The sequence below is a fragment of the Muntiacus reevesi genome, chromosome 19 (genome assembly GCF_963930625.1).
Source record: "Muntiacus reevesi chromosome 19, mMunRee1.1, whole genome shotgun sequence".
NCBI lineage: Eukaryota > Metazoa > Chordata > Mammalia > Artiodactyla > Cervidae > Muntiacus > Muntiacus reevesi.
This window is the reverse complement of record NC_089267.1, coordinates 37,799,978-37,824,265: the sequence shown is the minus strand read 5'-3', so window position 1 is coordinate 37,824,265 and position 24,288 is coordinate 37,799,978. Positions and strand designations below refer to the sequence as shown.

Below are 24,288 nucleotides of genomic sequence, written 5' to 3'. Positions count from 1 at the left end.
GGTCAACTAATATTTGACAAAGGAAACAAGAATACTCAGAGTGAAAAAGATAGTCTTTTCAATAAATGATATTGGAAAAAGTAGACATTCACATGCAAAAGAATAAAACTAGACCCCTATCTGACACCACTCACAAAAATTAACTTGAAATGAATTAAATATTATATATAAGACCTGAAATGTAAAACTCCTAACAGAAAACAAAGGGGGAAAACTTCTTGACATTGGTCTTAACAATGTTTTTTGGGGGGATATAAGACCAAAAGCACAAGAAACAAAAGCAAGTAACAGTGACTACATCAAACTAAAATGTTTCTGCACAACAAAGTAAACAATCAACAAAATGAAGAGACAGCCTCCAGAATAGGGAAAAATATTTGCAAACCATTTAATTAATAACAGGCTAATATCCAAAATATATAAGGAACCCATACAACTCATCAGCAAAAAATCCCAAACAATCCAATTAAAACTTGGTCAGAGGAGTGAACAGACATTTTTCCAAAGACAGACATACAAACGATCAACAACAAGGACACGAAAAGATGCTCAACATCACGAATCAAGGAAATGCATTTTTTCCTCTTTTTTTCAGATAAAACTTGTTATATTTTAAAGGTTACAGTTATTACAAAGTACTGGTTATACTCCTTGTGTTGTACAATACATCCTTGAACCTGTCTTACATCCAATAGTTTGTGCCTCCCACTTTTCCATTTTTATACTGTTCTTCCCCACTGGTAACTACTAGTTTGCTCTCTACATCTGCGAGTCTGCTGCTTTGTTTTTTTTGCATTCACCAGTTTGCTATATTTTTTACATTCCACATATAGGTGTTATCATGCAATTTAAAACCACAATCAGATAACACCTTACAACTGGTAGAATGGGTAGTCTCAAAAAGACAAGAGATAACAAATACTGGTAAGGATGTGGAGAAAGGGGAACCACTGTAAGCTGCTGATGGAAATGTAAATTGATACTTTGGAAATAGTATCAATGAATACTATGGAAATAGAATGTGGAGTCTCCTCAAAAAAAATTAAAAACAGAATTATCACATGATCTAGCAATCCTCCTTCAGGGTATACATCTGAAGGAAATGAAATCGTTATTTTTGAAGAGATATTTGCAACCCCATGTTCACTGCAGCAATAAATACACAAGACGGAAACATCCTAAAAGTCCAGTGATGGATGAAAAGATAAAGAAAATGTGATATAAACAGTATATACCACGAAATAATATTCAGTCATAAAAATGAAGGAGATCCTACCATCTGAGACAACCCTGAGGGCATTGGGCTATCTGAAGTAAGTCAGATAGAGGTGAACAATATATGATATCATGTATATGTGGAATCCAAAAAAAACTGAACTCAGAAACAGAAAGTAGAATTGTGGTTGCCAGGGACTGGAGACTGAGGGACATAGGGAAATGATGGTCAAAGAGTACAAATCTCCAGGTATAATAAATTCTGGGGATCCAATGTTTAGCATTCAGTTCAGTCGCTCAGTCGTGTCCGACTCTTTGTGACCCCATGAATCACAGCACGCCAGGCCTCCGTGTCCATCACAAACTCCCGAAGTTTACTCAAACTCATGCCCATGGAGTCGATGATGCCATCCAGCCATCTCATCCTCTGTTGTATAGCATAGTGACTGTAATTGACAATATTGTATTATGATTGTATTATGTACTTAGAAGTTGCTAAGACTCGCTGGTCTCACAATAACAAAAAGAGGTAACTATGTGAAGTGACGGATGAAATAGGCAATAATCTTATGTGGTAATCATTTCACAGTATATATTTGTATCATATCATATTGTACACCTTAAATTTATACAATGTTATATGTCAATTACATTTCAATGAAGCTGGGCAGGGGGGGGACCCTGGCATACAGTAAGTACACAATGACCACTACTTCATTTGAATTTCTCAACAACATTGATTGTTAGAAGACAGACTTGATAGTTAGTACTCTCTGACCCATTTTAAAGGGGAAAAGCATATGGAAGCATTGTTTGAGAGCAAAAGAGATGCTAACCAAATCTTTCCAAACTTTTTATGTGGGATGTATGGAAACAGCACTACCCCCCAAAAGAGATAAATACAAAACTAATTTTAGGAACAGTTATCAGTTAAGGCAAAGAGACAGAAGGTTTAAGTTTGGAGAAAAGGATGAAAATGACTATGCACAGCTAAGTCTTCAGGTCAGAGACAGAAGCTCTCTAGAGTATAATGGAAAGATGTGAGAAAGACGGAGAAGTGGGTCAAATAAGGAAACGTTCAAATAAGATGATGTGAGCTCTGAAGATAACAAAAAACAAGGACTGTATATCTGTCAGTTGACATAGATAAACAGTGTCATGAGGCTTAGTGAAATTATTTCTAGGTCTTTTGAAAGAGTATGAGCACACGCTTTGGTTTATGATATGATCCTGAAGGTGTCAAGAGATGATGCTATGGCATGCAGAATTAAATACCAGACTTTACCACATGTTGTCACACAGCTAATTATTGGCACCACAGGATAATAATCTCAGTTCTGACTTTCAATTCAGTGTTTCCTTCATTATAACAAGTTGACACTTTCTCCTAAATTTTATTCCTGGACTTCTAACTAATTACTTGGAACACATAATCATTTAAACATAGTTTCATTTTTCCTTAGTTGTATTCAAAGTTTATTACAAGGAAGTTCATTTGCTACATTCTTGTCCACTCATAGTTCCACTAGATCTTCACATAATTTTTCATCTTGGCATTTCACTTTACAGAGGAATGTACTGGCATTTCAACATGGGCTTTCTTTTTCTGAACATTTTCAAAATATAAAACTAGTATCAACATTAATCCTCACTGTTAAAAGTTTTCAATTCAAAATAGCAGACCTCTTTCAAGACTCCTAAGCTGGATGGCATATTAAAAATCAACTATTTCACCTCTCATTTTTTAGATGAACAAATTTACCTCAGAAAATTAAAAAACTTGTCCAAGTTCACAAAATTAACATCAGAGTTAATACTAAATTTTAGACTGCCAGATATTTACTGTTATACTCTTAATCTGTTAGTATTTTTTAATTCTATTTTATGTTCTTGACAAATCAGCGTTCAAATCTCACAATACTCTATAAGATTTTCAATGGTATTTTGAAGCTCCCCAATTCCTAAGTGACTTTCTTCAACAAACAAAATACTTTCATGAGCCAGAAGCTTATAAGGTAAATAAGGCAACAAAAAGAAATGCTAAAAATTTTAAAACAATAACAATTAACATATGGCTACAGTCTAAAAGTAGGACAAGATAAATTATTAGTTATGCAGAGAGAATGAAATCAAAACAAGCTAAAGAGGTAAAGAAGACAATATTGATATAGACCTGTGGTATATTCATTGTTAGCTAAATGAAAAATAGATAAATTTCAAGTTCAGTTTTTCAGTCACACTAAACCACATTTCAAGTACTCAATAGCCACATGTGGCTTGTGGCTGCAATTATAGAGGACAATACAATTATTAAGCATTATCCCATAACTGTAGAAAGTTGCATCAGACAACACTGATGTCTATGATGGACAAAATGTCAAGGAGACGGGATATTTTAAGTCAAGGATAAGAGAGGAAAAATAAGGAGACATGCCTGAAAGAACACAAAAGTAGAACTAAAAGATAACATACAATCAAATTGAAAAATTGAACTTTGAAATTCAATAAAGAACACACAAGTCTTCTTAAGGAGTAAATGATCACAAACATTCAACTTTAAAGAATTTTAAAGAGTCCTTATCTTTTACTATGAAGTATATGTGAAACAGGAGTACCAGACCACCTTACCTAACTTCCTCAGAAACCTATAGGCGGGTCAAGAAGCGACAGTCAGAAGCAGGCATGGAACAACCGACTGACTCAAAATTGGGAAAGGAGTATACCAAGGCTGTATACTGCCAACCCACTTATTTAATTTATATGTAGAGTACATTATGCAAAATGCCAGGCTGGATAAATCACAAGCTGGAATCAAGACTGCCGCAGAAATATCAACAACCTCAGATATGCAGATGAAACCACTCTAATGGCAGAAAGTGAAGATGAACTAGAGTCTCTTGATGAGGGTGAGAGACAAGTGAAAAAGCTGGCTTGAAACTCAACATTGAAAAAACTGAGATCATGGCATCCAGTCCCATCACTTCATGGCAAACAGAAGAGAAAAAAAGTGAAAGCAGTGACAGATTTTGTTTTCTTGGGCTCCAAACCACTGCAGATGGTTACTGCAGCCACAAAATTAAAAAATGCTTGATTTCTTGGAAAGCTATGATAAACCTAGACAGCACATTAAAAAGCAGAGACATCACTTTGTCAACAAAGGACTGTATAGCAAAAGGTATGGTTTTTCCAGTTGCATACATGGATGTGAGAGCTGGACCATAAAGAAGTTTGAGTGCCAAAGAATTAATGTTGTTGAATTGTGGTGCTGCAGAAGACTCTTGAAAGTTCTTTGGACTGCAAGGAGATCAAACCAGTTGATCCTAAAGGATATCAACCCTGAATATTCATTGAAAGGATGGTTGCTGAAGCTGAAGCTCCAATACTTTGCTCACCTGATAGGAAGAGCTGACTCATTGGAAAAGATCCTGATGCTGGGAAAGATGGAAGGCAAAAGGAGAAGGTAACAGCAGAGGATAAGATAGGTAGATAGTATCACTGACTCAATGGACATGAATTTGAGCAAACTCCAGGAAACCATGAAGAACAGAGGAGCCTGGGTTGCTGCAGTTAATGGGGTTGCAGAGTCAGACACAAACTTAGCCAATGAACAATACGTAAAATGACTAAAGGCAGTAAATGCTGGTGCACAGGGTATATATAAACATACATATGCATCAGTTCAGTCACTCAGTGGTGTCCGACTCTTTGCAACCCCACGGACTGCAGCATGCCAGGATTCTCTGTTCATCATCAACTCCCAGAACATGCTCAAACTCATGTCCATCAAGTCGGTCATGCCATCCAACCATCTCATCCTCTGTCGTCCCTTTCTTCTGCCTTCAATCTTTACCAGCATCAAGGTTTTTTTTCAGTGAGTCAGTTCTTTGCATCAGGTGGCCAAGGGGTTGGAGCTTCAACTTCAACATCAGTCCTTCCAATGAATATTCAGGACTGATTTCCTTTAGGATTGACTGATTTGATCTAGAAATCCAAGGGACTCTCGAATCTTCTCCAACACTACAGTACAAAAGCATCAATTCTTCGGTGCTCAGCTTTCTTTATAGTTCAACTTTCACATCCACACATGACTACTGGAAAAATCATATGTAACTTTGTCAGTAATGTCTCTGCTTTTTAATATGCTGTCCGAGTTTGTCATAGCTTTTCTTCCAAGGAGCAAGCATCTTTTAATTTCATGGTTGCAGTCACTATCTGCAGTGATTTTGGAGCCCAAGAAAATAGTCACTGTTTCCATTGTTTCCCCATCTATTTGCCATGAAGTGATGGGACCGGATACCATGATCTTAGTGTCCTGAATGTTGAGTTTTAAGCCAGCTTTTTCACTCTCCTCTTTCATTTTCATCAAGAGGCGCTTTATTTTAGTTCCTCTTTGCTTTCTGTCATAAGGGTGGTGTCATCTGCATATCTGAGGTTATTGATATTTCTCCCAGCAATCTTGATTCCAGCTTGTGTTTCATCCAGCCCACATCTCCCATGATGTACTCTGCATATAAGTTAAATAACCAGGGTGACAATATACAGCCTTGACGTACTTCTTTCCCAGTTTGGAACCAGTCTGTTGTTTCATGTCCAGTTCTAACTGTTGCTTCTTGACCTACATACAGATTTCTCAGGAAGTAGGTATGGTGGTCTGGTAATCCCATCTCTAACAATTTTCTAAAGTTTGTTGTGATCCACACAGAAAAAGGCTTTTTTAGCATAGTCAATGAAGCAAAAGTAGATGTTTTTCTGGAATTCTCTTGCTTTTTCTCTTGCCAATGGATACTGGCAATTTGATCTATGCACACATATGTATAGCTTTAGTAAATATTGCTAAATAACTTTCCTCAGTGCTTGAACCAATTTCTACCCACCAGTTCTTTATGAGCATTCCAGTTGTTTAATAGCCTTGCTAACTCTGGTATTATACACCAATAAGTTGATGATCCAAGACTAATCACATCTTATTGTAAAGCTTCTCGTCTTTAAAAATTTCTAAATTTCTAAGATTTTTGCCCATTAAATAATCATAATAAAATATTAAATACATCATTATTTAACCCTTTCCAGAAAGTAAATGAGTAGATAAAACCTCTTCCATGATACATAAACAGTATTCCCTATATTCTGTAATATAAGAATTCTATAAACTCAAGAATTCTAAGATTGGCCTTAATAATAACAGAAGCAACAAAATTTGTAGCTACATTTAATTCATCCACTGTACAAGTTTAAATAATAAATAGGAATTTTATTAAATTTATATTTGTAGACATACAATTAAATTACAATGTTCATTAGTCAACAATTGTGAGTCAAGACCTTGTAAAACTTCCAAAATCACCTTTTCTATTATGTATGATTCATAGTTACATCCTCAACATTTTACAGTTTCCTCTCATTACAGGTGAAAAGAAAAAATACCAATACTAAAAAGGTGCTAGGAATATTATTAACATTTTAATTCTCTTCCCTGACTTGGACATGGAAATTTTTTGCAAATGCTATGTTGAATCAGTTAGAATAATCAATTTACATTTCTTTTGAGTTTCAGAATCATCCCTTTGAAAACATTTATTATTACTACCATTACTATGTCTTTTGTCTTATGTTTAGGGGGAAAAACACAAACTTTATTGAGGTATAAATAAAGAACAATATACTGCCCTATGTGATAGGCAGAATTCTAAGATATTCATTCCAGATCTCCAGCACCTCCTCCTCCTACAACTTCCATGATTATATTACATGCTACAAGAGATTCTGAAGACATAATAATGTTTGCTAATCAACTGACCTTAATATACAAAGATTATATGTATGGGTTTAATCTAATCACACTAGCCCTTTAAAGGCAGAGTGTTTTCTCCAGTTGATAGCAGAAAAGGAAGTTAGAGATTCAAATCAGGAGGTACATTCACCATATCATTGCTGGCTTGACCAGCAAGACCGAGGCCACTTGGAAAGGACCTGAGAGTAGCCTCTAAGACCTAAGAGCACCGTTTGGCTGACAGCCAGGAATAAAACAAGAACCTCAGTTCTACAGCTGCAAGGAACTGAATCTGCCAATTTGAATGGGTTTTTTCACCCAAAGCCTCTGGAAATGAATGTAGTGCAGTTAACACCTTGATTTTAGCCTTATAAGATGCTAAGCAGCAAACTAGCCAAGCCCACTCAAATTGGTGACCTACAAAACTGTGAGATAATTAATACACACTGTTTTAGTCTGCCAAATTTGTGGTAATTTGTTAAGCAGCAACAGAAAATTAAGTGTACATACTTATAAGTGTACAATTTTAATTAGTTTTAAAGCAGTTGTAACAGTTTAACACTGTGAAATCACTACAGTCACTCCTTACATTTTCTTCCTGCCCCTTGGCAATCCTTCCCTCCCACTCATGCCTGCAATCAACCAGGCACTTGCTTTCTGTCACTATAGATTTGTTTGCTTGTTATAGAATTCTATACAAATGGAATCATATTTACTTTTTTGCCTGTCTTTCCATTAGCATAATGATTTTTTTAGATTCGTCCATGTTGTTGCATGTATCAATAAATCATTCATTATTAGTGTTGAATTTTATTGTTCATAATATGGATTTACCATAATTTACCATTCATTTGTTGATGGACATTTGGGTTATTTTCAGTTAGGGGCTATTATAAATAAAGTGACCATAAGCTTTTTGTACAAGTCTGTGTGTGAACATATGTTTGTTTTTCCTGGATAAATAACATACATAAGTTTGTTTAAAGGGCCTGAGGCAGGGCAGGGAGAGGATAAGTGGCAGGCAAAGAGTTAATGGTACCTTTACTGCAAAAAAGGAAAGGGATTCTTTTGAGTTCCAAAAGTAGTTCTCAGGAGAAGTTGTGAACTCTCCTCTTTTGTACCTGGAAAAAATGGTGGAGGAACTAGGATTCTACAGTTTAAATGGTAACAAGGGTGATGGGTCAGTAGGCAGAGACTTAAGTCTCTTCTAAATTCTACTTTTTTCCCAATGTATCTTTCTTTTCAATGGTTTTATTCCGTTGCTTATATGCCTAATAAAATACAGTATCATACAGATATACTTAAAGCATTTTCAATGTATTATTATAAAGATGCTTACATTCCAGTTTTCTCATTTACTATTATGAACAATGTTGCTTTGTCCTCTATGAACAGGCTACCTGACAAGAACGCGGCTCAGCCTTAAACTGACCTCTACAGAAAGACCACAGTTCGGCAAGAACCGAGTCTATGTGAGCAGTCTTTCAACAGATAAGTACCACACGCATAAGCAAGTAAAGAGGTCTACAACAAAACACATAATAGGGGGACCTTGTCACCACTAACAGACATTCATAAATCTAAAGTTTATTAGCTGGGATTCCCTGGTGGCTCAGATGGTAAAGCGTCTACCCAAAATGTGGGAGACCCAGGTTCAATTTGAAAGAGCGCAAGTAATGAAATTCAAATTCTAGCTGTCTCACTGATATATTTGTGTTATTATTGGGCATTTCTGTGAATATATTTTAGAAAATACATTCAGAAGTGTTTTTAAAAGTAAACTGAATTATTTACCAGGAGGTGACTCCTGACCCAGCCTCTGAGTCAAATAAGCCACTGTTTGAACCAGAAACTGAGGTCCTGATAGACACTGGGATCTTCGAGACAATTCCTCAAGATAAGTTTGACAAGCTATACAGGCTTGCTTCTGCTGACTCTAAAAGTCCTGAGTCTGCTGTTTGACCCCCAAGACAATGCCTTCCTGTCCTGGGCTCACTGCTATGCTACATTCCACAACTGATCTAATTGCTGGGTCTGCAGAGCACTCCCCTCCTCATCAACTGAAGGTTTCACATGGTGCGTTTCTCCATTTCAAGGAAAAGACTTTCTTCAACTCTGTCAATATCTTCACCAACGACAATCATGTGTAATGCCTCTCTTTAATTTGATGACATCTAACAATCCTAAAATGGACTGATATAACACACTGTACCTTAACTATGGACATAATGTGACTTTTAATTTTGATTATGTTTTAACTGGTTTAATTACTATTTTGGCTTACATCTCTAACTGTAAAATGGGGTTTGTTTCTAACCGTCTGAAAGTTTTTAGGTTCAAGCTCCTACGAGTGCCACAACCTCTTCCAACTGTTACTTGGGGCCCCTGGATCAGACCTCAATGTGAGGGTGAGGAGAATATGTACCTCAACAATTTAGGGACGACACCCCTCAACAGCAGGAAGTAGTTATGGAACGAAAATGATGCCCCTTTCCCGTGGCAACATATTCTAAAAGAAAAAAGAGGGGAATGAGTCAATTCCTAGGTAGGCTGATAAGAAGTCCAGGGTCCCTGAGGAGGAGAAAGAGGTCTGGGGCTCTCAAGGAAGAGATGGGGTCTGGAATTTTCAAGGAGGAGAAAAGGACAAACATTTTTTTCTACATTCCTTAGTCTTAGTCACATATAACCCTGACCTGATGATGATTACACAAGAGAACAACTCAGCTTAAACTCTCTATATAAGGACTATACGAGGATTATATAGCAACAACGCATCCTGTTTGAAGTCAGTTTCTGCTTCTTGAAACCTCTGGACTAATCCATTAGTCCAGGGGCCCCAAGAGTCAGACGCCACTGAACTGAACTGAACTGGATCCTGTTATCTTAAAATGTATATTAGGGGTGTGGGTCTGGTAAGATCTTTCTGTTGTTAGTTCTAATCCTGTCATCTTAAAATGTAAATTGTGGGAGTGGGTCTAGTTAAGATCTTTACCACCTTGAGACATTCTTTTGATTCATTGTAATAACCAATTTAAAAAAGTTTATGGTTCCCTTGCTAAGACTAGTGAGGGGGCCACTCTTGTCCTCCGTCTGATGTTTATGTCAGAAGCTTTCTCTGTCCTTTTCATACTTTAATAAAACTCTGCTACACACACACACAAAGTAATTTGAATTATTTAAAAGTAATTTGAATTTATCAAGAATGATTACTTATGAAAAATAGTTTCTTTTTGGGGTAACAGGTCCTAGAACATAGAGATGAATTCTGCTTCAACTTCCCTATTTTTCATGATTCCTATTCTGTGAGTCTATTCTTACCTAACCACATTTTTTCATTATACAGTATTCTCAAAACAGGCAAAATATAAATTAAGATATATCAAGCAGACAGCACATGGATTGCTTCAAAAGTCATCAAACAAAGATAAAGGAGGAAGAATACTTCCTAACTCAATGAAGTTGGCACTACACTAATACAAAAGCCAGATAAAGATATACTAATATCAAGAAAAGAAAACTACAAATCAACACCTCTGATGAATACAGATGCAAAAATCCCCCCAAAAATTTAGCAGAATCATTAAGGTATACAAAAATTACACACTACGACAACATGGGATTCATTTGAGTCATGAAGACTGGTTCCACAGTCAAAAATCAATCAAACTGAATCCATCCCATCAACCAGCTATAGAAGAAAAGTCACATGATCATATTAATAATGTAGAAAAAACATTTGACAAGCCCAACACTTTTCATGATAAATTCAGAGTAGTTAGCAAACCAGGAATTGAAGGTAACTTCCTCAACTTAATAAAGAGCATCTAATATCTAAAGCTGGAGAAGGAAATGGCAACCCTCTCCTGTACTCTTGCTTGGAGAATCCCATGGACAAAGGAGCCTGGAAGGCTACAGTCCATGGGGTTGCAAGAGTTGGACATGACTTAGTGACTAAATCACCACTACCACCAATAGCTAAAGCTATTACCTACAGCTAACATCATACTTCATGGTGAAAAACTAAAAGTTTTCCTGCCAAGGTCAGAAACAAGGCAAAAATGTCCCATATCATCACATCTTACTCAAAGTCTTAGCTAGAGCAATATGACAAGAAAAGGAAAAAAATAAAGATTGAGAAGAAATAAAACTGTCTTTATTCACAGATAACATCACTATGTATGTTGAAAATCCAAAATAATCAACAAAAAACTCCTGGAGCAAATAAATTATTATAACAAGACAACAGGATATAAGGTTAATATATAAAACTCAACTGTTGAAAAACAGTTATATATACCAGCAATAACAACTGTAAATTTAAATTCATAACATATAATTTACATTAACACCCCAAGCTCCAAAATACTTAGGTATAAATTTATATAAGATTTATATGAAGGAAACTATAAAGCTCTGATATGAAAAAAAGAAAAAGAACTAAATAAATGAAGCAATATTTCACATTCATAGATAGGAAGACTCAATATGGTCATGATATTAAGTTCTTCACAACTTGATCTAAAGATTCAATGCAATTCAAATCAAAATCCTAGCAATTTATTTTGTAGCTACTGACAAACTGATTCTGAAGTTTATATGGAAAGCCAAAAGACCCAGAACAGCCAATGTAATATTGAAGGTAACAAAAATTAGTTGGAAGACTGACATTACCTGACTTCAAGCCTTAGTACAAAGCTATAGTAAGCAAAACAGTACAATACTGGCAAAAGCATGGGCAAATAGATCAATGGAACAGAACAGAGTACCCAGAAATAGGACCAATTAGCCAACTGATTTTAGACAAAAAAAGCAAAATAATAATAGGCATACCTCATTTTATTGTGCTTCACAGATACTGCATTTCCTACAAATTGAAGGTCTGTGGCAACCCTGTGTCATCAGATGACAGTTTTAGCAATAAAGTATTTTTCAATTAATATATGTATTTTTTTTTTGCACATAGAGCTATTCCACACATAACAGACTAAAGTATAGCATAAACCTAATCTTTATATGCACTAAGAAAGAAAAAAAATTCATGCGACTGGCTTAACTGTGATATACACTTTATTGGAGTGGTGTGGAACCAAATCCACAACATATCCAAGGTATGCCCGTACAATGAAGAGAAGAGTCTTTAACAAATGGTGCTGGAAAACTGGACATCTACATGTAAAAAAGTGAATATAAACACAGACCTTACACCTTTCACAAAAATTAACTCAAAATGAATCACAGACCTAAATGTGAAATGAAAATCTATAAAACTTCCAGAAGATAACAAAGGAGAAAATCTAGATGACCTTGTGTTTGGCAGTTACTTTTCAGATCCAAGAAAAAATAATTGATGAGCTGGACTTTATTAAAATTAAAAATTTCTGCTCTACAAAAAACAACAAGAGAATGAGAAGATATGTCACAAATTGTGAAAAAAAATTTGCAAAAGACTGAAAAAGAACTGTTGTCCAGAGTATACAAGCAATTGTTAAAAGTTTTTTTTTTTTTAAAGAATAACCTGATTAAAAACTGGGCTGAAGATCTAAACAGACACTTCATCAAAAAAGATATATAGATGGTAAAGAAGCATATAAAAAGATGCTAACATCATATGTCATTCAGTTCAGTTCAGTTCAGTTGCTCAGTCATGTCCGACTCTTTGTGATCCCATGAATCACAGCACGCCAGGCCTCCCTGTTCCATCACCAACTCCCGGAGTTTACTCAAACTCAGGTCCATCGAGTCGGTGATGCCATCCAGCCATCTCATCCTCTGTCATCCCCTTCTCCTCCTGCCCCCAATCCCTCCCAGCATCAGGGTCGTTTCCAATAAATCAGCTCTTCTCATGATGTGGCCAAAGTATTGGAGTTTCAGCTTCAACATCAGTCCTTCCAATGAACACCCAGGACTGATCTCCTTTAGGAAGGACTGGTTGGATCTCCTTGCAATCCACGGGACTCTCAAGAGTCTTCTCCAACACCACAGTTCAAAAGCATCAATTTTTCAGCGCTCAGCTTTCCTCACAGCCATACATGACTACTGGAAAAACCATAGCCTTGACCAGACGGACCTTTGTTGGCAAAGTAATGTCTCTGTTTTTTAATATGCTATCTAGGTTGGTCATAACTTTCCTTCCAAGGAGTAAGCGTCTTTTAATTTCATGGCTGCAATCACAATCTGCAGTGATTTTGGAGCCCAAAAAATAAAAGTCTGACACTGTTTCCAGTGTCTCCCCATCTATTTCCCATGAAGTGATGGGACCAGATGCCATAATCTTAGTTTTCTGAATGTTGAGCTTTAAGCCAACTTTTTCACTCTCCTCCTTCACTTTCATCAAGAGGCTTTTTAGTTCCTCTTCACTTTCTGCCATAAGGGTGGTGTCATCTGCACATCTGAGATTATTGATATTTCTTCCGGCAATCTTGATTTCAGCTTGTGCTTCTTCCAGCCCAGCGTTTCTCATAATGTACTCTACATATAAGCTAAATAAGCAGGGTGACAATATACAGCCTCGACGTACTCCTTTTCCTATTTGGAACCAGTCTGTTGTTCCACGCCCAGTTCTAACTACTGCTTCCTGACCTGCATACAGGTTTCTCAAGAGGCAGGTCAGGTGGTCTGGTATTCTCATCTCTTTCAGAATTTTCCAGTTTATTGTGATCCACACAGTCGAAGGTTTTGGTGTAGTCAATAAAGCAGAAATAGATGTTTTTCTGGAAATCTCTTGTTTTTCGATGATCCAACAGATGTTGGCAACTTGATCTCTGGTTCCTCTGCCTTTTCTAAAACCAGCTTGAACATCTGGAAGTTCACGGTTCACATACTGCTGAAGCCTGGCTTGGAGAATTTTGAGCATTACCTTACTAGCGTGTGAGATGAGTGCAACTGTGCAGTAGTTTGAGCATTCTTTGGGATTGCCTTTCTTAGGGATTGGAATGAAAACTGACCTTTTCCAGTCCTGTGGCCACTGCTGAGTTTTCCAAATTTGCTGGCATATTGAGTGCAGCACTTTCACAGCATCATCTTTCAGCATTTGAAATAGCTCAACTGGAATTCCACCACATCCACTAGTTTTGTTCGTAGTGATGCTTCCTAAGGCCCACCTGACTTCACATTCCAGGATGTCTGGAGAAGCTCCATACAGTCAGCAAAAACAAGACCGGGAGCTGACTGTGGCTCAGATCATGAACTTCTTATTGACAAATTCAGACTTAAAGTGAAGAAAAGTAGGGAAAGCCACTAGACCATTCAGGTATGACCTAAATCAAATCCCTTATGACAATACAGTGGAAGTGAGAAATAGATTTAAGGGACTAGATCTGATAGAGAGCCTGATGAACTATGGACGGAGGTTCGTGACATTGTACAGGAGACAGGGATCAAGACCATCCCCATTGAAAAGAAATGCAAAAAGGCAAAATGGTTGTCTGAGAAGCCCTTACAAATAGCTGTGAAAAGAAGAGAAGTGAAAAGCAAAGGAGAAAAGGAAAGATATTCCTGTTTGAATGGAGAGTTCCAAAGAATAGCCAGGAGAGATAAGAAAGCCTTCCTCAGCGATCAATGCAAAGAAATAGAGGAAAACAATAGAATGGGAAAGACTAGAGATCTCTTCAAGAAAATCAGAGATACCAAGGGAACATTTCACGCAAAGATGGGGTTCGAAAAAAGGACAGAAATGGTATGGACCTAACAGAAGCAGAAGATATTAAGAAGAGGTGGCAACAATACACAGAAGATCTGTACAAAAAAGATCTTCATGACCCAGATAATAACAATGGTGTGATCACTCACCTAGAGTCAGACATCCTGGAATGTGAAGTCATATGTCATCAGAGAACTACAAATCAAAACAATGAGAATTCCCTGCCAGTTCAGTGGTTAAGACTCCATGCTTTCACCGCCAAAGGCCTGGGTTCAACCCCTGGTTAGGGAACTAAAATCCCACAAGTCGTGTGGCACAATCAATCAATAAATACAGACACAAATATTTATATAATATAATGTTTAGGAATACAGAGTCTGACAACAAAGGAGATGGGGTTTGAGTATGTTTCTGCCACTTACAAATTGTGCTAAGGACTTTAACCTCTCTGTGCCTCTGGGATTAATACTACCTACTTCATTTGGTTGATTTTGTGTAAAATTGTGCTAAGTTGCTTCAGTTGTGTCCAACTCATTGCAACCCTACGGACTGTAGCCCACCAGGCTCCTCTGTCCATGGGATTCTCCAGGCAAGAATACTGGAATGGGTATTCCATTACTGTCCTCCTCCAGGGCATCGTCCCAACGAGCGTATCAAACTTGTATCTCTTATGTCTCCTGCTTTGGCAGGAGGTTTCTTTACCAATAGCAGCACCTGGGTTGTTTGTAAAGATTTTGTGTAGTTGCTCAGTCATGTCTGATTCTTTGCAATCCTATGGACTATAGCTCACCAGGCTCCTCTGTCCATGGGATTCTCCAGGTAAGAAAACTGGAGTGGGCTGCCATTTCCTTCTCCAGGGTTTTTGCCCAACCTGGGGATTGAACTCAGGTCTCCTGCATTGCAGGCAGATTCTTTACTGTCTGAGCCAGTAAAATGACTAGAAGAAGGCCCGATACATAGCAAATAAGAACTCAAAGATGTTAATGATTATTTCTGTGAAAAAAACTTTGTATTTCTTAAGAATTTTCCAAGGATAAAGGGCTACACTATCTTATAATTAGAACGGCTTTTTTTCATTCTAAAGAACAATATTTGGATGAAAGGGAACAGCAGTTTTCTGAATTTCTGCCACTTTCCCTTTGGTGAACTACTATTTTGCATGACCACAGAATCCACTATGTGTGTGCGTGCAGAAAAGTGCTTTGTTGAATCTTCAGCAAAACTGTTCTGGTCTTTAACACAATCAATAATCACAACTGAATGTTAGAATACTGTGCTCTGTTTTTACCTACACCTCATTTCTGACAACAAATGGGTAATTTTTCCATACCAAGCAATTCTTCAGTTCTCTGTGGACATCAACTGAGCATCCTACAAGTCAATTAAGTATGTCCTGTGTGCACGCGTGCTCAGCTGCTTCAGTTGTGTCTGACTCTTTGCAATCCTATAGACTGTAGCCCACTAGGTTCCTCTGTCCATGGGATTCTCCAGGCAAGGGTACCGGAGTGGGTTGCCATGCCCTCCTCCAGGAAATATTCCAGACCCAGGGATCAAATCCACGTCTGCTTTCATCTTCTGCATTGCAGGCAGAATTCTTTATCCACCAAGTCACCTCAGTTCAGTTCAGTCGCTCAGCTGTGTAGGACTCTTTGCAACCCCACGGACTGCAGCACACCAAGTCCAGAAGCTTACTCAAAGTCATGTCCATCGAGTCAGTGATGCCATTCAAAACATCTCATCCTCTATCGTCCCCTTCTCCTGCCTTCAATCTCTCCCAGCATCAGGGTCTTTTCCAATGAGTCAGTTCTTCAGATCAGGTGGCCAAAGTATTGGGAGTTTCAGCTTCAGCAACAGTCCTTCTAGTGAGTATTCAGAACTGATTTCCTTTAGGACTCACTGGTTTGATCTCCTTGCAGTCCAAGGGACTCTCAAGAGTCTTCTCCAACACCACAGTTCAAAAGCATCAATTCTAAGTCACCCAATATGTCCTATAAGTCAATTTAATTCCAATATTAACTACTTGGAGACAGGGGCAATGCCACAGGTTGCTCACTCCCATCAGACTGCCCCCAACTTCAGAGGCCAGTTAAAAGTCTTAGGCCTCTCATTTTTCTCCCCAACAAGTTATAAATCAGGGCTTCCCATGACTCCCTCCTCAGGTTTGCTAATTTGCTAGAACAACTCAAGGGACTCAGGAAAACACTTTACTATTTTAACTGGTTTGTTATCAATGACACAACTCAAAAACAGCCATGTGGTTGCAAAAGAGTTGGACACAACTTAGTGATTAAACAACAAATATGGGCAAGGTATTGGGGAAATTTATGGTCTGGAGAAATTCATGCAGAGTTTCCATGTCCTGTTTGGGCACATCACCCTCCCAGAATCTCAGTGTGTTCATCAATCTGGAAGCTTTCCAAATCATGTAGTTTAATAAGTGTTTTTATGGAGGTTTCATTACATAGGCATGGTTGATGAAATCATTGTTCATTGATGGTTAACAATCTCTAGACCCTCTTCCTTTCTTCGAGGTTAGGGAGTAAGGTTGAAAGTTCTAAGTTTCTTAATCAAGTCTTGGTTTTTATGGTCGCCATCTAAGGGGTATCTAGGAGACCCCTGTCACTAGTCATCTTATTTGCATACAAAAAGATACTCAAAAGTTTTAGGAGCTTGTGCCAAGAACCAGAGACAAAGACCAACTAACTACATGTTTCTTATTATATCAAAAGATTACAAAGAGTAATTTTGCAATTAAAAATGAAGATTGAAAAAGAAAAATACTAGTTTTCATTACTAAAAGTCTACCTGCATGTAATTGTCTTCTAAAAAAGATAAAAATTGTGAAATTTTTTGTTTTTGTAAGGATCCATTCCTTGCAAATAACATTTCTCTTTGCTATTCCATGCCATTTAAGGAAAGCAGAAACCTTAGTCTCCATCTTCTTATCACCTCCCACATTCCCCCAGGGCTATGACTCTCTACATTATTCTACCAAATAACAGAAGTCAAATTTGTGTGGTAATTTTTTAATAATTGTGTGTTATCCAATTCATGCAAACTTAAGTGCCTCAGCACCTATGGTAAATAAGAAATGACTGCAAATTCTTTGTAACTCTTTATTATGTTATTTCCATACTCCTTAAATTTGGACTGGTTTTGTGACTTGTTTTTACAGTATCATGTGGTGGAAGTGACACTGTGTGATCTCCAAGTCTAGGCCTTAAGAGACCTCACAGCTCCTATAAATGCTCTCTTTGAACTCTTCCACAGATAAGCTCAGATAGCTATGAAGTTTTGGAGTAGTTTATTATCCTGTGAGAGGTAACAGATACATACACCCCCTACCCCCTTCTAAAGAAACGAAATTATCTTTGTATAGAATAAACTAATGAGTTGTACCACTCTGCTTTCAATTAAACCATATCTGGTAATATGATCACAACCACTGGATTGGTATTTGATCTGGAACAGGTCAGAAAGATCCCCTGGAGGAGGGCATGGCAACCCACTCCAGTATTCTTGCCTGGAGAATCCCATGGTCAGAGAAGCCTGGCAGCCTACAGGTCCATAGGGTCACAAAGAGATGGACATGACTGAAGCGACTTAGCAAGTATGCAGCCACATACAAGATGTAAGTGAAGTGAAAGTTGCTCAGTCGTGTCTGACTCTTTGTGACACCATGGACTATATAGTCCATGGAATTCTCCAGGCCAGAATACTGGAGTGGGTAGCTTTTCCCTTCTCCAGGGGATCTTCCTGACCCAGGAATCGAACCTGGATCTAGTGCATTACATGCAGATTCTTTACCAGCTGAGCTACCATGGAAGCTCATGACAAGACACAGGGAAGGCCTGTCATGCATAAAGTGACATGGCACAAAACTCAGCCCTAGCGGACAACTCCATGGAAGGCAGTGACAAATTCAAATCCTTTATTAGGTAACAGGAACGTTAACATAAACACTGAAAAACTGGTCACTAAAGCTGCTAATACATCCTGAACAATATAATATAAATCCTTGTTCTGTAAGCACTAGGATCCAGGGGGCTGTATGTCTACTCAGCCTCTTTGCAACCCTACTCTGGAGTAAGCTTCCATTGGCTAAGGAAATCTGAATATTTTTCTTTATAACCTGAAAGGACACTATATATGCTATATTAATTTCATCTATCTTAACACTTTATAGTGTTTAAGTTTATAAAACATTTCTAAATAATCTCATTTGAGAGGTAGCATGACTTATTGGACAGGGCACAGAGTTTGGGTCAGGGAGACTAAAATTCAATCACACTAATCAAAAGATTACTAAAAGAAGTTTTAAGAATTAGAAATAAGAGAAGTACATGTAAAATTTTTTAAGTGTCTGGCAAATAACAGCACCCCAATAAATTCTATTTTTCTATTAATTTAGTAAGATTTACTAAGGACACTGATTGCATCAACTGGGCTTTGTTACATAACAAAACCACCTCAAAAATTAGTAGCTTAAAATAACAACCAATTCTGAGTCAGCAATTTAGGCTATGCTCAGCTGAACAGTTCTGCTGATCTTGGCCAGGCTCATTCATATGCTGTGGACAGCTGCCAGGTAGACAGGCTGGTCTAAGATAGCTCAGCTGGGATGGTTGTCTCTATTCCAAAGGGTCTCTCGTCATCTATTTGGCTAGCCTAGATTTGACTACATATGGAAACATGCAACGCCTCTTAATGCCCAGGCTCAGAACTCACCAAACGTAACCTCCACTGAGTTTATCAGCCATAGCACATCGCCAGGCAAACCAACACTTAAAAGGATGGGGAAACAAAGTCAAGGAGCTGCTGAGTGTGGTCACTCTGCAGTTTATCCAGAGACCCATATACTGGGGACTATAAAGGGCTTTTAAATGCTATATATATGTGTAGATATAAATGATTTATGTATTTAATCATTACATTAAATCATTACAAAAAGGTCCTCAAGAGAGATATAGACTGTTCCTACTTTCCATGTGGGGAAACTGAAGTGTAGGGAGCTAGTAACTAGCCCGAATTATTATTACGGCTTCCCTGGTGGCTCAGGGGGTAACGCGTCTGCCTGCAGTGTGGGAGACCTGGGTTCGATTCCTCGGTCGGGAAGACCCCCTGGAGAAGGAAATGGCAACCCACTCCAGTACTCTTGCCTGGAAAATCCCATGGACAGAGAAGCCTGGTGGGCTACAGTCCATGGGATCACAAAGAGTTGGACACGACTGAGCAACTTCACTTTCACATACATAGCAGAGTCAAAATTGAAAATCAGGTTTCCTAGGTCCTACCTAGTTCAATGTTTTTTCCATTCATCCTATGTTGTCCAGAAATTGATTCCAAGATCCTAGAGGTCCTATAACACCTCCATAAAGTAGCTTCTAAATAATGTCACAGAACAAAATATTTTATGATTTGAGATGTAAGTTTAAATCATATTTGCTTGATTTCTTTGTCACAGTCTACCTAACCTAACAAATCACCTGTGGGCAACTTTAATGAAAAACTACTTCATGGCACAGGCACCGTTTTGTTTCAGTTTGATTTTGGGAACATTATTTTTCTTTCTAAATGAAGAATTTATTCAAGGAATCACTACTGAATGTCTGTTGTCTATGTCAGTCACTGTACTATATACTGAAGATACAACAAGATAATCAGCTTTTATAAACTATATTTAAAAACTTTCTTTTAAGATCCCCCTCTTGAAGAAATGTTTGATAAGGGAAGCATTTATTTTCAGAGAAATTTCTGGGATCTACTATTTTAATGAAAATGTATTCCTTTTTACCATTAAGCCCTGCAATAGCTAACGGACTACCAAGTTCAACAAATTGCCTCACCTGTATGTATGAACAGATATTCACAAATATGCATTTAATTATCATGGTCAGAAGCCTATTAATCCTTCTGACTCCTATCTCTATTCATCCCCCACATCTTGGTTGATTCTACCTTCAAAATATATATCTACTAATTCACTATGTTGAACCAAGCTACTACTATCTCTTGCTCAGAACATAACTTGCACTCATTTCATCTCTCTGCATCCATTACTGTCTTCTTAGAGAAGCTCAAGATACTTAAAAGATGTCTGATTACATTATTTCTTTTGCTTAAAACCCTTCCAGTAGCTTCCCTATTCTAAATGTACTTGCTTCACTGTAGCCTTTAGGACCTTTCCATTCTCACCTTTAACCCTTCTCTTTGTTGCTCCAGTCACACCAGCCTTTTCCTTTTACTCCAAGCTCTTTTCCACTGTAGGGCCTTTGTATGCCCTGTTCCCTCTTGGCATCACTGGCCTCTTTTCATTTATCGTGGCTCAAAAGGCCCTTCCAAACTTTTCTTACATAGGTCCCCTTCTTATCCTATTATGGTGTCCTATTTGTTTCCCTCATAGCATGTTTTCAATTTTTAAATACATATTTACTTGTTTATCTACTGGTTATATCCTTCCTACCAGCCTGTAAGTTCCATGAGAGTACAAACTGTTTCATTCATTACTGTACAAATATTTAGCATACTGCTTGCTACATAGCAAGTGTTCAATAAATATTTTTAAAGTAATCAATATCTAATTTTTGCATGGCACCATATTGGTTTATTTGTCAATAACTGCAGATAGTAAAAAAAGGATGGACAAAACTAAATTTACTAGAGTAAATGAAAATGAAAAGGTTTCCAGGGTCAACACCCAATGTGAAAATAAAATTTATTGCCTAAAATTAGTACTTGTTACCATCATCTTAGATTATTATGGACAGGGGAGCCTGGTGGGCTACAGTCCATTGGGTTGCAAAGAGTTGGACATGACTAAGCACATACATACATAACAAATAAAACCTAGTTTCCATGTGCCTAGAGTATCTAGGCAGGATTAGCAGTTTACCTCTTGCAAACGCAGGAATAACCATATTACTGCTAGAGTGACTTTTCACAATAGGCTTTCCTCACCTCTTCTATTTCTCTACAGGAACATTTTTCACATTAAATACTAGATTGCTGAAATACAGAGATGGAATTTATATACTAATTTCAAACACAGTACAGTGTATTTCCAAAGACACAATTACACTGTTTCTGGCAAAAAGCAGTAACTAATGCTGAAACACATTTTTAAATGATGGTTCTCTGCAAGCAGTTGAAAGAGGGAATTTCTAAGGTCAGTTACTTTAAAGTGAAGTAAGTTTAGATAGCTCACTAAATTAAAAAACTATACCAAATAGTAGCTAGCATCAAATGTTTTTCCAACTATATTCAGAAAAAATATACTTGTCTTTTAATCATGTGAAATGTTTATTGCTGCCAGTTATATAATTGGTATATGTTTCTTGAAGAAAATCTGGAAAATATTCACAAACATGAAAATAAAATTATCCCAAATCCCAGCAACCAGAGACTAAGACTTAACACTTCATTTAACAGAGACCTCTATGTTGGATCAATTACAGTATTATGTAAATAAACTCTTTAAAAGAATCTAGCTTTCTGAACTTATGACCCAACTACTTTCAGACTTCTTTCTGTTCATGCCATTCTCTCCTTGAAGGATGAACCAAATCTCAATCCACTCACCTTTAGGACTGAGTTATGTAATATCCCTAAGTATCTGTTTTATCCTAAGATTTTTGTGGAGATTTAGTCACGAACATTAAGAACCTAGTACAATAGATGTTATACAAATGGTAGTCATTGTAACAGCTAAAAAATCACCTCTTTAGTGGATCTTTCACAGATTACTTCAGTCCTTTTCTGATGCTATTTGTATGTCACTTACATTGTAGTGTCTCACTATGAGCCAATACAAGACTTATATCCCTCACTAGGATCTGAAATGATTTGGGACAGGTCTTCCACAACTTTATACTCCCCACGATGTTTACAGATACTTAAGGTCAATTCAAAAAAATTTTTTTCACACATATTACCTGTAAGTCATCGAACTGGGAGACACAAAGATGAATAATAAGTTTTAATTTCTGCCCTCACATAGTTTATATAATCTTTTAGAGGGAAAGAGACATTATTAGTGTAAATGACATTGGGTCCACAAACTTTTTTTTGAAACCCATTGGGGGAAAAATATGTTTCAGAATTTACAATTTCTCAGATTTTAGAAAGGTAATGTAGTATATATACTGTATATTAAGAAATCACTCAGTAAGGTCCAGGCTGGTGCCCTATGATCCAACATTATTACTTCTATTCATAGTGAAATGTATGAATATTTACTAACTGGTATAAATATAGACTATAAATAGCCTCATATCCATTCAGGTCAAATTTTAATACTACATGAGTTTTCAACTGTTGCTGTACCAAATTACCATAAATGTAGTGACTTACACAGTACAAATTTATTATCTTTTAGATCTAGAAGTCACAACTGTCCTTGTGCTAAAGCCAAGATGTCTACAAAGCTGGTCTCTTTCTAAAGGATCCACGGAAGAATCTGTTCTTTGCCTTGCCTGACTTCTGGATGCTGTAGCTTTCCTTGGCTCCTGGCCTTTCATCTTAATAATTAGCAATCCCATCACTCTAATCTCTACTTCTGCCATGACATTTTCTTCTGACTCTCTTGACTCCCTCTTCCTCTCATAAGGACTCTTGGGATTACACTGAGTTTATCTGGGTAGCCCAAGCTAATCTCCTCGTTGCAAGATCTTTAATTTAATCATCTCTGCAAAGCCCCCTTTACCAAGTAATATAATATGTTTACAGGTTCCAGGATTAGGATATGGACCTCTTCGGGGGCCATCATTTTGCCCACCAGAGCCACAAAATTAGCTTTTGTTTTTTTTTTTTTAAAGAGCAAATTTTAGTTTTCAGAGTCTTTTGAACTTTAGAACTACAGAGAAGTAACTCTGGACCTGTATAAACAAAGGTAGTACAAGGCTAGTGATACAAGAAAAGCACAGGAGAATTATAGAAATAAAATGAATGGAAAAACCACAAGCAGTTAAGTATCAGGAAAAGCTCAATGAAATAAATAGCATTGGGCTGGCCAAAAAGTCGTTTGGGTTTTTATACAACATTTTACAAAAACCCAAATAAACTTTTTGGCCAACTCAATATTTGATGGGAACCTTCAAAGATGTAAAGGATTATGCCAGGTGAACACTGGTACAAAAGGTAATTTTCAGATATTCTTGCTCTCAAAATTTTATAGGGACATACAGAACACCAACAACAAATTCAGAGACAGGAACAATATTTGGAGAAGAAAGAGACTGCAGTTTGACTGAACTATATAGACTAAAAGTAAAATAGTAGCGAAAGAAAAGGAAAGATGAAGACAGATACAATGGGCTATGTTGCTTGTCAGGATGAAGAGTTTGTTCTTAATTCTGGAGGAAGTGAGCAGTCAGGTGGAAATAGTTTTGAACTGAGAAATGATATGATATGATTGGTGTTATATTGAAGAAAGATTAACTTGGCAAGAGGATTGATTCAAATTGGGAAAGGCAGAAGCATAGCAGACAAATGACTAATCTAAAGAATAGGTACTTTCACTAGGGTGATGGGAGAAGAATGATGATGTCAAGGTAGCTGGAATTCTTGAGATTTTCATCAACATAATTTTTAATAAAACCAGCTACAAATTATACGGCTTACTGTAATATCAGGTACCATTCTATGAAAGAGTTTAACTTCATTTTAT

The 24,288-nt window shown here is 37.2% G+C and overlaps 1 protein-coding gene across 4 annotated transcripts in view; it reads right to left on the bottom strand.

Moving 5' to 3' along the window:
* WASF1 (WASP family member 1) overlaps positions 1-24,288 on the bottom strand; it is a 67,999-nt gene that overhangs the window by 25,029 nt on the left and 18,682 nt on the right. The window lies entirely within an intron of this gene.